At 38.3% G+C, this 18,104-nt stretch overlaps 1 protein-coding gene across 9 annotated transcripts in view; it reads right to left on the bottom strand.

Annotated features, from left to right (window-relative positions):
- The window catches only part of TENM4 (teneurin transmembrane protein 4), a 599,346-nt gene that overhangs the window by 497,870 nt on the left and 83,372 nt on the right, over positions 1 to 18,104 (bottom strand). For 8 of the 9 annotated variants that reach the window (XM_027664342.1, XM_027664505.1, XM_027664591.1 and 5 more), the window contains exon 2: positions 9,545 to 9,687. The exons of the other annotated variant lie outside the window; for it this stretch is intronic. The gene's annotated coding sequence lies outside the window, so the exon portion shown is untranslated. The remainder of the gene's footprint in view (positions 1 to 9,544; positions 9,688 to 18,104) is intronic. 9 annotated transcript variants of the gene reach the window in all.

Below are 18,104 nucleotides of genomic sequence, written 5' to 3'. Positions count from 1 at the left end.
AAACCCCTTAAAGCCATTCTCTACAGTGCATCCTCTTTTAAATATTTTGTCATCAAGAACATTAGTGAATTGTTAAAGCAATTAAATATTTGTTAATTAGCAATAAAGAAAAATCAACTTAGGTAATTATAAGTGAATTAAAAACAATGGAATTATTAATAATACTAAAGATTGGCATTCTTCCCAGAGCTGTAACTTTAATTTTGCTTGTCTTTTTAAAGCTAAATTCCTTCTCTGCAATATATCCAGTAAAATAACTGGTGCTTGTTTTGTAACCAAGGGTTTTGCAGATGAAGGAAAAGTGGAGCACTTTTGCAGATATATGCCTTGTGCCCTAACCCAGTGAACACAATGATTCAAAATCCTTTAATGTTCAGGTTTGAGGACAGATGTTTCATCATGACATAGGAAAACCAAACTAAACCAACTTTTTAAGGAATCTCAGAGACACTAGATATGAGCTTATATTTGGAGATAATCTACTGAACCTTTAGGGCAAATTTGGTTGTAAATATTTATTTATTGAATTTATTTATTGAAAAGTAGCTTCTGAATGTGGGAAGAAATTCAGCTGCTCTTTTGGTTCAGCCTCCACAACCAGACTGCCACAGGACATACCATCTCCTCACTGTCTCTCTCATTTTAGCACTGGTCTTGCCCTCCTTGCTGTTTCTTTCTATTTTGTTTGCTCACTGCCTTCACTCTTAACCTTCTTTTTTGTGCTGTCCCTCCTACTAAAATGTAATTTATTTATTTATTTATTTTTAATAAATTCAGATCTCTCAGGTCTGCCTTCATCATTTTTTGGTGACCAACAGTGCTGGGGATCTGGTGCTTTTCACTTTGTCCCCTGCCTGTCAGCAGCACTAACGCATGAAACTTGATGAAATAAAACAACACCTGCTTACAGGCCTGGCCAGGCAGTGGTCTGATACAATTAATTACTAATTCAGATTCACATTTGTGATGTTTTGCAACCAATCAAATCCCAATGTCACTTTGTCCTTTAGTCATAGTTATGTAGCGCTCTACTTAACAACAGCTGAATAGGCACATGGCTGTATGTATTTCCATGGCAAAATAAAGGTTGTCTTGCTAAAAGCATCTTGGTCTCTTGGAGGTCTGCTAGGAGACCTCTAGAGATCATGGTGTTCAATGTAGCCCAAATATTCATCCTGAATGTGAAAGACCTAGTAATTTTTTTTTTTTTCTAAATCAATTAGACAGCTGTGGCTTTAAATTATTATAAAATGGATGTGGACCTGAAGCTCCCTGATGAGATGACAGGGTTGTATCTTACCATCATTGCCTTCCTACATTGTGCAGAACCATTGTTTCAAGCTTTTGAAACCCAAGACCACATTTCTTTACCTACATACCTTGGTCAATTCTGAGGGCAGCTAGTTAACCATATGGCTATACTTTTATGACACTCAATTTTCAATTAAACTCATTTAAAAGTGTCATAATTCTATGCAACTTATTTTCCTTACAACAGGGGAAGAACAGCAGCAGTGGCATAAGGCATATTTAGGCTAGCAGCCAACTATTCCCACCTGGAAGAGATGCATGGTTTCCTTTACGGTAGTACAATGGAAGCACTGCACCTATATGGAGGACAGAGAAGGCCTCAGCCAAGATGCACTAACCTTGGTCTTGCCTAGATTTTTCCTGCTCGAAGCATGAGAGATTAGTCCATTTGTTTTACAACAAAGTCTAAAAATCAGCAGAAATTGTTAGAGTCACTGTGAACACGGAGTGTGCACACGCTCAATTCCATCTTGGTATCAGAAAGTTGAACATGGGAGAGACAGGAGAAAAAAAGGTGTTCTAGTTTTCTCTCTGAAACCATTTTTTTTAGATATTTTATCACAAAATTTGGCTCAAGCTACATTTTTTCCTGTGAAAATTTCTACCTTCTTGAGCCCCTTGAGCAAAACAGAGACTCATAATACCTAGTTAGCTGTCCTTGCTGATGCTTATACCTGAGGAAATTTCTTGATTTTTGTTTATTTTTAAAGACCTTCTGAAGACTGCACATTCATTCACATTTCCACTCATGAACAAAGAGAAGAGAGACACGAATCTAAGAACTTAAAAATCTCCCAGCAAAATATCCCTCCATGCTCTGTTATAGAACTATACATTGGAGTAGAAACTCGTGCCGAACCCATCCGTCAGTCTGGCTCCATGTACATCAATATCACAGCAAATAGTGTGCCATATATCACCACGAGATCCTGAAAAAAGACATCTGTTCAATATCAGTGTCCAATCTCCTGAGCTAAAAAAACATATTCAGGGAGTTATTATTTCACAAATATAGTTTATTAATCTGGTGGGCTGCAATGTTTGAATTTAAAATGAATCCTTCTACCTCATATGACTATTGATAGAAAATGCTACCATCAAAGATACCGTTGCACTGGCTGGCAAGAGATTTGTTTCCTTGTACATAATAATTCTTCTACTAAAGGTGCTTAGCAATCCTTTGGCCCTACACATAATACATATACTTTCACCTATTGTTACACAGCTTGCATGATGTATTTAAGTTGGATTCTTCATGAAGTCTTGTTTAAGTTGTGTACCAATGGTTTGAAACAGCAGGTATGAAACCAGGTATGAAGTGGCGTGAGGTTAACTGACAATGATAAATCATAGAATGACAAAAGGGTTTGGGTTGGAAGGGACCTTGAAGAACGCCTAGTCCCAAAGACCCTACCGTGGGCAGGGAAACATTCCACTAGACTGTGTTGCTCAAAGCTCTTTTCACATGGCCTTGAACGCTTCCAAGGATGGAGCATGATATATGAGAGTTCCCAGATAACTAAACTGCAAGTGCAGTGCAAATGATTAAAGGAATACCAGCAAATGTAAAATAGCTTAACATTTCACTTTACAGTGAAATGGAAATAAATGGCAAAGTCACTAGGAAATACTGCTACAGACAATATGTTCTAAGACAATATTCTAAGCCTGATTTTTGAAAAGTACTTGGCTTATAACTAAAACATTTCTACTAAAACATTGGAAATTGTTAGAAATATCATAACTATTTAATGGAAAGGGAACATCCAATGTTGAAAGGGTAAATATCTGCTTATTTTGAGTTTGACTTCTTGAAAAGAAAAGGTAAATTAATTGTCTGATAATTTTAGAGTTTGCAGTATCTTGTCTCTATTTTGAAAACTTAATAATAATAGGGTAAATATGATTTCAAAAAGCATCCTCTCAACATACTCAAGAATCATTTTTGCATATGCATTTTGAAGCTTTTATCAAGCTTTTGCCCCTTGACCCTATTAATATAGACTTTGCAATTTATTTATCTTTATCAGCAGAGAAATTTAAGAATTCAAAGAGAATATTCCATGATATCCTAGTTAAAATACCAGCTTGTAATTTGTTTGTGTCCTTCCAGACAGATGCCATCTAAAAAAAAAAGGGGGGCAGAAAAGGGGGGAAAAAAACTACAGTAGCAGGATTGATTGACAAGTGCTATTGAACAAGATTTCCTTCAAACATCTTATGAAAAGGACAATGGATTTCATTAAATTCTGTTTTCAAAAGCCATCCCTACTGAAAAGAATGTATTCAGAGGAATTAACTGTTTCTGTCCTGCGGATCATGTACCAAATTCAAAGTTCACCTTCTCACGGCAGAAGGTATCTTTCCCTCCTGCCCTATCTACAATAGGAAGAGGCAGGTGGAAAGATCTTGCATCCGTATTATACGCAAAGGATAAATGTATTTGTACAGGGCTGGGTGCATTTTTAAGGACCAATTTAAAATACATAATAGCTTTACCTGCTGATATACTGAGGATTGTGCTATCTAACCACACAGGAGCTTAAAAAGAGTACACAGAATACGATCTGTTTTGCAAGCTCCACAGTGAACCTCTTCCCTCTGAAAACCTCCTTAACTACTTCTAATGGTACGAAACTTCAAATCACTCCTATGAGCTGAAGGCCACCAAAGTGCAATGGAAATTGACACAACAGAAGATTGTTGCTCAGACAATCTTTTGCTGCAAACACCTTTCACCCCCTGTTTGTGAATGTTTTACTAAAATATGGTGAACTGGGACTCATGCAGCAAGTGTGGGTTAGGAGAAACAGGAGAAAACCTTTCAAGTAACATCTCACACAGCTGCAGCAGCTGAAGCGACCAAAAATGGCACAGATCCGGACACAGGAAGGACAACTCAGAATGCAACAGAGCAGCGGCCAAAGAAGACCAGTTTCACTACCTAGATCCAACTGCAGCAAAAACTGAGAAGAATACACAGTAGGAATCCTACAGTAGGAATCAGGGTTAAAAAGCCTGAAATTCCTATTCTGGCTCAATGCAGAGTTACCTGTGAGGCTAAGGTAGATATAATAGATATTGTGGAGCCCTCTTCAAAAACGTCACTCCTGATATGCACACTGGTGATTTCCTACCTACAGTCCTACCTTCTTGTAGTGCAGAAACAAGGAGACAAGCAGAAAAAATGTGCTTCCTCCCCTCAAATCGCAAGTAAGAAAAGCAAGAAAGGATAAGGGGATGGGATTGAGTGGAGATGAGAAAGTGGGGAGCAGATGGTAGGAGAATCCCAAGGCTATTGTGAGAGTTGTCTGTATAACCTACCTGCTGGCTGGTAGTCTCACTTCATGTTGAAGCAAATCACAGCACACTTTAGGAGGAAAACTCAAGAACTGAAGAAGTCATTTGGCCCATATCTTGACCCTTCAGGGAGTTTGGGTTTGTCTATGGTGTCTGTTATATTGCTGTTATGAGCAACCTGAGTCAAGGACCCAGAATGAATAATCTCCTCCTTAGCAGGGAGTGGCTGATAACAGTTCACTTCATTGTTCATGTACAGTGACTGCAATGACATCATATATGAAGGACACCTGCAAGGATGGGAAAGCCTCCAGCCAGGCTTTACATGGGGATATCTAGTGCAAAAAAGGCAGTGCTAAATCCCCACTATAAAAGTGATGACTTAGAGAAAGGGAACTTCACCTAATGTTTAACTGAAGCTAAATACGAGTGGTAGCAAATTCAGCTGACCTCTCCTCACACTGTTTCCAAGAGCTGTCAGAGAAGGTGACCTTGTTCTTCCCTCTTTAAAGCAGATAAACAGAAAACCTCCCTGCCCCACTAAGACGTCTGTAACTATAGAGATGCCTTTGGATCATGGCAAAGATGATATTTCCAGATTTTTCTTTGAACTTTTCATCTTTGATGGCCTCGTTTCCTAAAATCCTAAAATAATTCAGGTTTGACCAGCACCTCTGGAGGCCTGTAGTCAAACCTCTCTCTCGAAAGCAGGTGCTTAGATTAGGTGGCTCAAGAACTTGCCCTTCTATTTGAAAGTTACCAAGGATTGAGATTACCCAGCTTTCGTGGTCAACCTGTTCAAACATCTGATAATCTTCATGTGATACATTTTTAAAAAATTTGTTTGGTATTTTTCTTTTTTTAACCACTTTACACCCACTATACAATTTATTCTCTCATAAACTGACGTCACTGGTTAGTGACTTCAAATCTGAAGCTACCACACTAGTAGTCTTTAAATTACATTATAAATATTTAATCTCTAAAGATGTTTGTGATTTCTAGGAGAGCTCCAAGCCTCAGTTCACATACTGTAGTTCTCCCAACAGGTTTATGTCTGAGGTAAATTTACTGTGCACATAAGAAAATATCTTTTTTCTTGTCCCATCTCTAAAACCAGAATCAGCTTTATTTGCCAGTTTTCTGTCATTCTGTGCCTTTTCGAAATCCTGATAAATTAACATGTAGCATTGTCAACTATTCACTATAGAAATAATCCATGTCTAATCAAAAAGGTAGTGTACTTTTATGTTTTCAACTAAAGGATAGGGTGTTGGAAGTTAATTTCTGCAGTGGAGGCTGCAAGGGTCTGAGCATATCCCCTATTCTCATCCTGGGCCCATTTTCTGGAAAGAGTATATCATTAAGAGAAAAGGAAAATATAATTAAACCATACAACTGCTAAGAGTTAATTTCTTCTATTTATCTCAATGTCCTTTATGAGTGTTGGGCAATCTCATTAATTTCATTGTATAAAAGGGCAGGATAGGCTGATATAATCTATCAAACCCTTGCAAATATAGAGTAAATGTAAGATTACTTTACCCATCTCAGCCCTGTGTTCTCCACATTAGGCTATACCAATGCCCTTAATTTTTAACAGCAGAGAAATATTATCAGAGAGAGAACAAACCATGTGGGATACAATGAGTGAACTAAGGGCATGGTCTGATGATCATTTCTGATCATCTTCTGTGTCCCTTTTCAATAAAAATAGGGATAAACCCTGACTTGGAGCAATAAGTGGCTTTATTTTGTAGTGTGCTAATTTGCAGTTTGAGCACATTGAAGCACTGCCATAAGTGTCAAAATAAAATGTCAATGTCTTAGTAGAAAGAAATAAAAGCCATGCTAACTAGTGCACATTTGACCACCCCTTAACAAGAGACACCACAACACCTCCCATGAACTGGCTCAGGGAAGATATTCCTATATGAACATATTCTATTTGGTCACCAAAATTCAGCTATGTCAAGAGCTCCAACATCTTGAGACGCAGCATTAATAAAATTGTTCAACTACACCAGCTGTTTCTTGTCTTTATCAACTCCGTACTTGTAGTAACAGGTCTTTGAACCTCAGGATCTTTGAGGACATGGCACCGACAAAACAATAGCCTTGATTCTGCAGATGCCTTACAGTGATTACCTGGTGTTTATTATGGAAGCCCACTGTGCTCAGTGAGCAACCAATGATTATTTTTTTTCCAAAGGCCAGACTTACATGGAATTCTTTAATTAAATGCACTGTAGAAATGTCAGCCTTTACCCCTCTGTATATATAGCATCCTTTGTCCTTCACATAATGATTTTAGAGTGTTCTGCAGACATCATCTGATAGAATAATAAGGTATTATTATTGAATCTTTATGTCTCCTATTGTCCCAGGAGAACTGACCTTGCTTCCCCAATGCAGAAGTCTGTCTGCCAGGCTAATCACACTGATATTTGAGTACCTCAGAGGAGATCCTTAAGTGTCAACGTTTTTGCAGGAACTCAAAACTGACCAGACATACTGATAAGATCCATTTATTACTCTTGTGTGTGTCTGCCAGGTTATAAACTAATTCCAGTTTCAAATGTAAATCCCCATCCTGGTGATATGTAGAGAGATGCATGGTTAAGTAACTCAGATTCTCCCCAGTTGTCAAGGTTCTCCATACAGGTAGCAGCGGATGTGATTTACTAGCAAATAGTAACCATAGGGAACTAAGATGAATGAATCCCCCATCCACTCTTTTCCAGCAGATATGTAGTCCTGACAAATGCCCTTGAACTACTGAATCACTATGGGAATAACCCTTCATTTATGTCCTTCACTTTCCTTTGCCAGCACAACGCATTAATGCTGTATCTTTTAGCCATGGACAAATAGACATTAGCACACTTTCATTTAAGTTTTTTTCTTCCTTGACTTGATATGTTTTATAGATATATCCATAAATATCCATGCACACAGCAGGGTATATGCAATACATCTGACGGGGAATGGTTACCTCCAGCACAATACCACTTTTTAATATATTCTTGGCTTGTCTCCATAGCTGTCAAAAAGTCTAGGTTAGGTTGATAGGTCTCTTAAAAAGTACAGTTTGTGGCAATTGAATTATTATTCTTCTTTTTAAGAAAGTCCTGATACTTGTGAGGGCTTTTTCTTCCATGAATAAGATATTTTGATAGATGCTGAACAAATTATGATACAAAAGCTTCTATCTGGAGATATGTAGATACTTCATGGCAGTATTAGCATCCTTTGCATATCCGCACATCTGAGAAATTGTCCAATGCTTTCATTTTCCAGTAGTTTTTCACTTATTTTCTTTTCTGAAAGGAAACCTGAGTGCTCTATTATTGCCTCACCATGCTTTTCATTTTTTCTGAAAAACCTTGTTTTCTCCCTCTAACACAGTGAGGAAGCCTAGGTTATAGTTTCTTTTATTGCAATACCTCTAGGAATCTCCAAAAGAAAAAGAGCCTTGATATAATGACACTGTTGTTATACCAATCTCTACCAAATCAGTCAGCTACAGTTAGAAATCTAAATATTCCTTTAAATGTATTTATTTTAATAAAGAGATATCAAGAACAATCTGCCTGTCACTGGTACAATGTGTATTTTCAAGAACTTGCCCAAAGCAGCAAGAATTCAGGCTAGTTTCATTATTATATAAACACAATAATCTGAAACATGTTTTTAGCCTGGAATGAGAGAAGAAAACAAGCATGTGCTTGTTGCTCTAAACCAAAGGAGAATCAGTACATTCTTGAAACATAAAGCTATACTTTGAACTCTATTTGAGTAAAGGCATTCTCCTCTGATGGATTTCAAAACCAGAAATGTCATAGGACTCTTAGCCCCGTCCTTACAAGTCAAGCCACTACAGATCTTGTTGATTTGTTTCTGTACTTTGAAGTACAGTGTTCCTGTACAGTTTCCACAAGTTGTAGAAACAAACTCAATCGTGTTTCTAAATCTTTATCCATGACTATTTAAAGTCTTGGTGTATGTAGCACTATAAGAGCATTTCAAATTTCTATTGGTTTTCTTTTATTCTCTTTGAAATAATTGGTGTGGACACTCATTTGTAAAACAGGGGTACAGCATTCTGCAGCTGACAAGTTCTATTTATTAATTGTTACACACAAATATTGTTTTATGGGGGATAATACGCTTATAAAAGAGATCTTATGCAGCAACATTAGATGAGTCAGAAGTACTAGACCCACAAGATATTGTAAAATCGGTGATTACTCTCATTCAGCAAAAGTGTTGGTGGCATTCAAGGCAAAGTTGACAGTCAACATACATTTTATTTGTTGTGCAAAAAAGGAACCATTATCTTTACTAGTACTGGGAGTGTGCAAGAGTAAAAAGCTGAGTGTTGGTAGGTATACGGTGAGTTGGAAATGTTGGTAAAACACAGAGAATGGATGTTCTGTAGTAAGGAATAAATTATGCTGGGTAGTATATGAGCTGCCATGAAATTATATTTAGGTTATTTCTTATACTTCAAATGAACTTCCAGACCAGCACATTAACACTGACAATATCATTTATTTAAGTTTCAGGAACCTGGGACCATTTCTCATCTTGATTCAATCACTTTGGTTAAACCTCTTGTTAACAATACAGAAAAAAATGGATTTTCCAAGTGATCCCTATTTATTAGACAATAAATTTAAAATTACACTACAAATATAATTTCATGGTTTTTGCTCTTTTCATTTCTTTAACAAAAAACAAGGATGGAGACAAATAACGATGCTTAAATTATCACGAGGAAAAGCTTGATTTATCAACTCCACTTAATTATAAACACACATCAAAAGAGAATTATAAATCTCTAAATACCACACTCATGATAGATTAGGTGTCTTACTTCTTTCTCTCATCTTTACAAATAAATTTAAAAAAACAATGATAGTGTACTTACATATTTCAGATCCTCATCTGTCTAAGAATACAAAGCACTCAAGTCATGTGTCAGAATAACTCGTGTGGTCTCTTCTCAATCCCCTTTTTTTGTTCACCATCCATAAAAATCAGAGCGCCACTGCAATGGTCCAGCCATTCTCACTACAGAAAAGGAGCCAGGTGTTGAGTGTCAGATAAGACTGGCATGGATTTGTAAAGGTTGTTTGCATTGCAGCTGTCAGGACTGTACATGAAGGATCCCTTGTAAGTTCCAAGACCCAGATTCCCTTTACGTACCAAAGTACTTACATCAGAAGCCAGGCTACCATCACATCAAACAGTAACTTGTACCTGTCTTTATATCTGTATTGATATGGACAAGTGGATATCTACCTTCATAAATACAGGACAGCGATGCCCATGCTGCCTTCCCTAGGAACAGTTAATACATGTTCCAGACTCATTCCTACCCAATGTACACAGGACATGCCACCATCCATTGGTGTCTTCACACATCAGATTTGGTCTCAAATGCTGGATAGGGAATACACTGAATGTGAGGTGTTTCAAGCTGAATGGAATGAAACTGGACCTAAGTTAGTATGTACACATATTTAAACCCGAAGAAAGAGAAAATATGTTTTTCATGAGGTAAACCTCCTAACTACAATTTTCCCCCTTTTTTACTGTATTTCATGCTTAATGCGTATAATAAAGCATATTTATTTTTTTAAAGATAACACTAAAATGTTGTAGCTTTTACAGACTTATATTGGTCTTTTTGAAGAAATTTAGGAGATATGGTCCTGTGTCTGACACCTGGATAAAAAATTACTATCTCTGTCCCGTAATGCATATTGTTTAGACATTTTAACTTAGTAATGTCCTGAGTATTTCTTTTTTAGCAACTCTATATTTAATGGGGACTTGAAGACAACTCTCAGTTTTAGAGGCACTCAAACCTATATATAAGTTTACTGTGAGACATATTGGGTAATGTCACTCAGTTTAGTGACAACACTCACTGGTATAATATGTGGCTCAGCAGTAAAAATGAGCTAGTGTATGATCTTGCTAAAGGCCAGTAGTTTCTGATAGGTCACAATTAGCATGCCCCTCAGTGTTATCAAAAAATAACTTGAAAATTTGTGACTGCAGATGTAAGATGCAGTCCAGCTCAGCTGTCCACATAAAACTGTCCAGTGTCACTAGAGATGCCCTAGTTATTCTGATTGTTCTTCATCAGATGTCCAGAAAGACATGGATTTCCTGCAAATCCTGCATCTTCTCTGCCAGTCTCTTAAATAACTTTGGGCATCTCAAATGGCTCTGTGCATCTCAAATGTCTCTAAGTTTATTTTAAAACTAAATTGTGCACTAAATCACAAGTTATACATTGACAACAGGACTCTGTGATCCCCCACCTCACTATTGCTACTCCCCATGTATAATGCCAGTGCATCACCCCTTTCCACAAGTACTGCTTCAGGGAATGGGTTGTATAACAAGATCCCAATATTTTTGTATTGTATGCTATTTATGCACTGTATCATATACATGCTGTATCAGGGCTCACATATTTTTATTCTTTAATTAATATTGCCATTTTGTAAAAATTAAAGCAATGGGAATCTCAAAGAGCTGTTATGTTTTGATTGTTAGGAGCTGACATAAATGGATTCCAGTAGAGATAATGCTGTAAATGTTGATCATGTTACAAGTTGGCCCACCTACTGTCACATCAGGAAAAAGAGGTTTAAATATAAAACTCTTATTTTTAACTGAGTTAATATTAGAAGTGAAGGAGGAGATATTCAGCTGGGATAAATGGTAGCTTTGCTGATGTAAGTGGTACAATGTTGATTTACAGCAGTGAAACAACTATCATAAACAGTAAATCTTTTCTCCACCCAGAGCTCCATAAATGTATTTATAATATTATTTCAATAAGGAAAAGGAAAATCAGAACACAGAGAAAAGTTGAGATTATTCAAAGGTATCTGGGGAGTCCTGACAAACTTCTATGAGCAAATGAATGGAAATATAAAACGTGTCCTAGCTCACTAAACCGATTCAAATCCCTGAGCTGAAATCTGCATGTTAAATAACTACATGTTTTGTTTACAATGAGTAGTATATTCCAGACATAATTAAAATAAAGAAAATTGTTATTGGAGACCTCTTGATGATAAAAAAACCCAAACAAAGCGCTCAAGCCTCCAAGGTATTAAATAAAATGTTTTTTATACTATACACATTCATTTATGTTTTCTTCTTGAAGTTGCAGTTCCTAGAGTACTGTAAGTTAGATTATTATTAAAAATAAGAGCAAGACCATCAGATTTTGTTACTAAATTGGAAATAGGAGTTCTGGTTTGGAATGAAAAATAAAGGGAACAAAAATGGTCTAATATTTAAAACTCACAATTCTAAATACCTTAATTTATCTTGGGTTTTAAATATTCTAGAGTTGGGCATTAATTTTGGGTGTCTACTCAATAGCACTTGGACTTTGTAATAAAATATAAACAAAATTAGGAAAATGTAATAAGTTTAACCCAGGAGGAACCTTGCTTCTCCAAAAATCCAACTAAAGGAGCCAAAGCTGTGTTTTCTTTTTAAATTACTTTCTCTGTCTTTAGCTGAGATGTTTAAAGACTCCATAATGAAGCATAGCACAGAGCACAGCACAGGAGGACTGAGACTGTGGGCTTTAGGGAGATTTAGGACTGCAGAGCGGCTTGCTTTTTGTTATATTAACCTGCCCAGGAAATCAATTCCCTCCATAGTCCCCATGCCCAATCCCCATAAGTGGAGACATATGGCAGTTTTGTGATACAGAGAACACACTATGGTAGTTTTATTGATACTGGGACTGCTTTTTAGCCAGTATAAGTCTTCTCCACTCAGCTATGAATTGATCCCATTGACTCTTGGCAAAGGGAGAACAGACATATAGGTTAATGCTGCCCTTGCAGTCGGATTCCTTCTCTGAATTGCCCTCTGAAGGTGCCTCTCTTCACTGACTCCAGGGAGACTCGCTGATTAAATTTAGGCTATAGCTAACTTTTGGGCCTCTGCCGATTCAGTGGGATCAATTTGTAATGGTGTGCTTTTCCCTCTGTTCATAATTCTCAGATGTGAGTCTATTGATAGAAAACCATCAGAAATAGGAATGAGAGTGGTGCAAGTTGTGCATGGCCATCACTGTCTTATCATTTGGTCAGTGATAATGTCAAGGTGAGCAGAGTTTCTTCCTACCTCCCTCCCTCTTCTGCCTGTCCATTATCTATCTGAGGACAGTATTCATTAAAAAATTTCAAACCCCAGATCCCAACATCTCATGTTAAATTAACATGAAATTATTAATGAACGTGAATTACCCTGAGTGGGAGAGAGCTGTGGTGCATCTTGCAAGGACCTTGCAAAGGAGGTTTTTAGCTAAGATTCTTGGCTAAAGGACAAAAGGCGTTGGCCATGTGGCTCAACTCTGCGCACACACAGACACACGGAGATTGTTTCACATTTTCTGCTTCCCTCCTCAGATTTCTCTCTTCCAGCCATCAGCTTCTCTGCTAACCTTGAAACTGCTAGGGAATTCATTCTGTGGCTTGTGTTTCCTCCAAAGTAGAACTGCAGGACCTCAGTTCCTCCCTAGAAATTATGTCTCCTGGAGTCATTATTCCCTCTCAGCTTCAGACCACTTCCTGCAATTTCAGAGCCACTGAAAACAGCAGTTTCAAATGAGCTGTTAACCCATGAAGGCTAAGCCAGGCTGGATTCACTAGCATTCCTTTGATGCATTTTCTTTTCTCCCACTTTTATTTTCTCCTATCCCTGAACTTTAGTTGAAATAGAAACAAAAAGATTCCTCCTCAGACAAGTTTTGGCCCATTTTTACAGACCTTATCATTCCCTGAACACTGTTTGCTTTTCAGCTCCAGTTTTCTGCTGCAGAGTACTATTTACCAAATCTATCTTTCTTGAAAAATTCTGATGACCTGTAAAAGCCGAAATGTTAACTATCAAAACCCTTGGGTGTATCCACAAATGGTTATGTAAGGCTGGAGGCACAATGCCAGACTATCAGACGACAGACCCATTTATCATCAGTAGGAACAGGCACATTAATTGGCTACAATACCAGTACCGTCCTTCAGCACTAACAAAACTCTTCTTGATCCTCAATGCAGCCCCAGAACATCCTTTATTAAATAAGATAAATAATACTCAGGTCAAGGGTCGCACTGCTTCATCTAAGAAGGCTCAATTATTTATGAATTCGTCCCTGACTAAGGATGCCTTTGCCTTGCAAAGAGAGCTTTTTGGTCTACTGACTAAATGTTACTATTCTACACATACACATCTTCTCTATAAAAGAACCAACAACAAAGAAACAGAAACGCATGAGCCCCGTAAACTTTCTGGACTGGAGGAGGGGGGGTGAACACTGGGACAGGTTGACCAAGAGGCTGTGGAGTCTCCAGCTGTGGCAATCTGACTGGATACAATCCTGGGTTCTTGTAGCTGACCTGTCTTTGAGCAGTGTGTGTTGGACTAGATGATCTCCAAGGTCCCTTCCAGCCTCTGTGATATTCTGTAGTTCTGAGTCCATAAGATGAAGTCACACAAGTGGATTCCCAGGTTTCTGTTGCTGGTTCTTCCACATACTCACGCAAAAGCCAAAATACTCATAATTGACCCCTGTTTCCATCTGTTTCACCATGCCAAGAGGACTGTCACTTTAAGAGCCTTTGACGCCAATTTTTTTGTATACTCACAAAGTCTGTGAAAAAGTAACCAGTGGCCATTGTTTAAGATTGTACCTGCAGAATTCCCTGTAGTTAAATGAACTTGTCTGCAAAATGGGAACTGTTTGACCCCCATATTGCAAAATACCGTGTATGATTCCAGGCACACTGGGTCATATTTTTCACCATGGTTAGTCCAGAAGCAGTGATACAGAACAATACCTCTGCATCAGGATGGAGAAAGTAAAACACTGATAATTTTACTGCAGTATTGATCACACATTACAAGTAACAGAAGCACAGTGTTTCTTTCGATGGTGACTTTCACCTACTTTTACTTGAGTTGCTATAAGTGGTTCTGTGACTCATTTCATGGAAGGAAGAGCTCAAAAGTAATACTTCAGTAGTATTTCATGGGACTCTGAAAGGACCATCTGGGTCAAATCCATCTTGCCAACACAATTTCTAATTGATCCCCTATTGCTACCATGGCTGCACTTGGTAACACACAGATTTTGATGTTATCAAAACCCCTCCATATAGCTTGTTGACTAATTATGTGTTGATCCCATCATAATGATATTTTCCCCCTCCTTTTATCACCTTTTGATCTTGATAAGAAGGAGAATTGCTTTTTCTTTCTCCCCAAGGGGATTGGGGACTTTTTTCTCAGAATGATAAAATATTTCCTCCATACTTGGAACGGAGCATTTTGTTTGCACACAGTACTGGGGAATTTTCAGAGCTGACACTATGTCAGGCTGGCATGCATGCTTTATACCTGCATAGCCAAAGGAACTGGCAGATGGTTGGTGACAAAAGGAGCATCCCATGGAGCTGCAGGAGAACCATCTCCACAGATCCTAGATTTCAGAGCCTGAAAGACACTCTGCAACAGCCCAACCGTAGCACTGCTCAGCATTCAGCCAGAAGCAAGGCAGATGCTTGAAGCATTTGCCAGGATTCACTGATTCAAAAGTGGTTAGTCTCTCACATGGAAATAAATCTGGCAAAAGGATATGGAATGCTCTTGCAAAGAGATCTAAGGGCAATCACCTGCTTTAGGACTGCATCTAGCACTTTGTCTCTGTGACTTTTTGATAGCAAGAGGACAGACGTATCAAAAATTGTCCCTTCCAGGCCTCAAAGCAGGACAGCCAGTGAGAATAAGTGGGAGCAATGAGAATATACAATGCCTAATGAAGTGGTAGCTCAAAGAGAAGATGTGCTATGGAGTAGGTCTCATTTCTGCACAGATCTCCAGGACCACAGCATCTGCCACTCCACAGCATTTGATGAAGACCATTTTATGGGAGAGTGGCTGTTGATGGTTCAGTGCTACATAAACATTTGAGTTGTAACCCAGGCTGATGGGAGAGGAGGGAGTCAAGATTGTTGAGCTCAGTATGTTAGACTTGTCAGATTTGGATAAGTTCTGCCCTCTGCTTGACAACTTCATATTTCATGTCATTCTACCTCTAGTAGGCAAGTGCCATACCTGGTGTTCTGTCTCCCATCTGAACTTGTCAAAAAACATACTTATTTTTTTTCCTGCAACTTTCCTTCCTCAAGCTGGTGGTAGACTGAAGAGGAAGCATTCAGGACTTCACGTCACACTATTATTTCATTTTGTTAAATCCTCTTCCCTGAAAATTTTCCAGTACCTGCCCCAGTTCCTGCTCAAAATTTCCCATGCTGCACCTACAACATATCAACATGATCCACAGTTCTTATTGAGCAATGGTGAACCTGTCCAGAATATGTGAAGCCTCTTCCTTCTACAAAAGAAATGAACCATAGAAAAGATCACTGCAGCTAATCTGTCTTCAGACTCAGGAAGATTCTTCTGCACCTCTGCATTTCAGAAGATGACCTTTATCAGACGTAAAGCCTACAAATATGTTTTGACTGTGTAGGGCAAACTACGGATATAGGATTTGATGTACAAATGTAACAGCCCTTCTCCTACATACATCAGCCAGTGCAGCATCAATGCAATGTCACAGAAAGAAAAGCATAGAGGGAACAAATGTAAAAATTAGTTTATAACTTGCCAGTAGGGAAGAGGAGACCAATTGAAACAATATATATTGAAGGTCCAATGGAATACCATGGAGCTAGTCTCCCTAGAGGAAGGAAGGAAACCAGGAACAACATCATCTCTAGAAATGCAAACATTGTTTGGGAGAGATGGTGCTTCTGTGATCAGGCCAAGAACGAGTGTTCTTTGCTGAATAAGCAACTGGGCTTGCTGGTGTAGAAAGCACTGTGCACACTGATGCCCTAGGGCATTGATTTCATGATCAGGAGACCCTGAGACCTGCTTCAGTTTTCACATAATGAGTCGATTGAGTGCATTCATCAAAACTGAGATTTCAGGGCTCAAAGTTCAAAAAGCTACCAGAGGTGACATCATTTCCCTGCTTCCTCCTTTTCTTGTCCCTTCCAAAAACAACCCCACTATACTTTTTTCCGTCCCATTTTGAAATCTCCTGGGGGTTAATTATCTTTCTAGGATGAAAACCATATGCTATTTCATGCTCTTGCATAAGGTTAAGCTGCATATGATGAAACTGATCAATTAAATCTTATGGGAAGGAAAGGGAGAGTGAAGCCTGGCCAGGAGTTAGTGTTCTCATTTACTGACAATGTAATCCCAGGTGTCAGACACATACAAAAATTCACTTGTCCACAAGGAGCAAAGGAGAGAAACTGCTGCCTGTGTCATCATAAAATTAAGATGGAGAACATTAAAGTGGGGAACATTAATGTAAACAAGATCGGGACTGTCACTGCCTAAGACTAACAAGACTTGGACTATGGAAAGGTCATATTATTTAAAAAACAATTTTTCTGTGTGTTTGGGTTTTTTCACTTCACAGCTTGAAGACTCCTTTGAACACAGCAGATACCCTGCTGATGTGCATTCATAAAATCCAGCCTGCTATGTGAACCTATGCCTGTCATTTCACTTTAGCACAGGAACAATCCTCTAAAATCTTAGTCTGATTTTCCAATCAATCTGGCATGCGAGGTTGGTTCTTATCATTGTGGATGGTTTTCCTTTAAGCTAGAATATGGATTTTTTTGTGCAGATGTGGCAGGGATAAAAGAGAAGAACAGAAAACAGTCATGGAAGCACTTCATTGAGCCTCATGCTTGTAAAATTCCATGCATACAAAAACTGTAAGCAGAAAGATCTACAGCCACATGCAACCAGTTGAAGGGAAACAGTGACAATTAAACTAAGAGCTGTTTACAAGTAAATTCTTCATAACCCCTAAGCCAATAACTTAGTTGCCTGAATAATTTCCTTGTCAAAGAAAAACATTTTTTTTTGCCAGTGAAAAAGAAAAACTCTGAGAACCACTCTATCCACAGCCCTGTAGAGCTTAGATTCAACATAGGGTAACATTTCAGAGGAGTTATACTTCCCCAGAATCTAACATTTGGAAAGTGTGTTACTGAAAAGAAATAAGCACAAACATACACAGATGTCTACTGTTCTGGCTTCAAATAACCCTTGTGGAGAAAGAGTGGTGTATATATATAGAGGTGTGCACATGTGTGGGCATGCATGGGAAAGCAGAGTGAGCTTTATTTTTATTCTGAATCCCACCTAAACAAAGATCCTAATGTTATCCACTGGAATGAGGTAAGAAACATGATCATTTGGTTCCAAGACCTGCCTGAAACTACAGTTTTTGTAGCCTTGAATGAGCAGCAGTCAAAGTAGAAGAGATCAGATGAACTGCATTTAGAAGTGATGCAATGAACTGGTATGAGGGGAAAGTGCTTTTAGTGATCGATATGAAAACAGGGGGCTTT

This window comes from Corapipo altera, unplaced genomic scaffold, assembly GCF_003945725.1.
Source record: "Corapipo altera isolate COAL_440 unplaced genomic scaffold, ASM394572v1 0, whole genome shotgun sequence".
Lineage (NCBI taxonomy): Eukaryota > Metazoa > Chordata > Aves > Passeriformes > Pipridae > Corapipo > Corapipo altera.
This window is presented reverse-complemented; position numbering and strand designations above follow the sequence as displayed.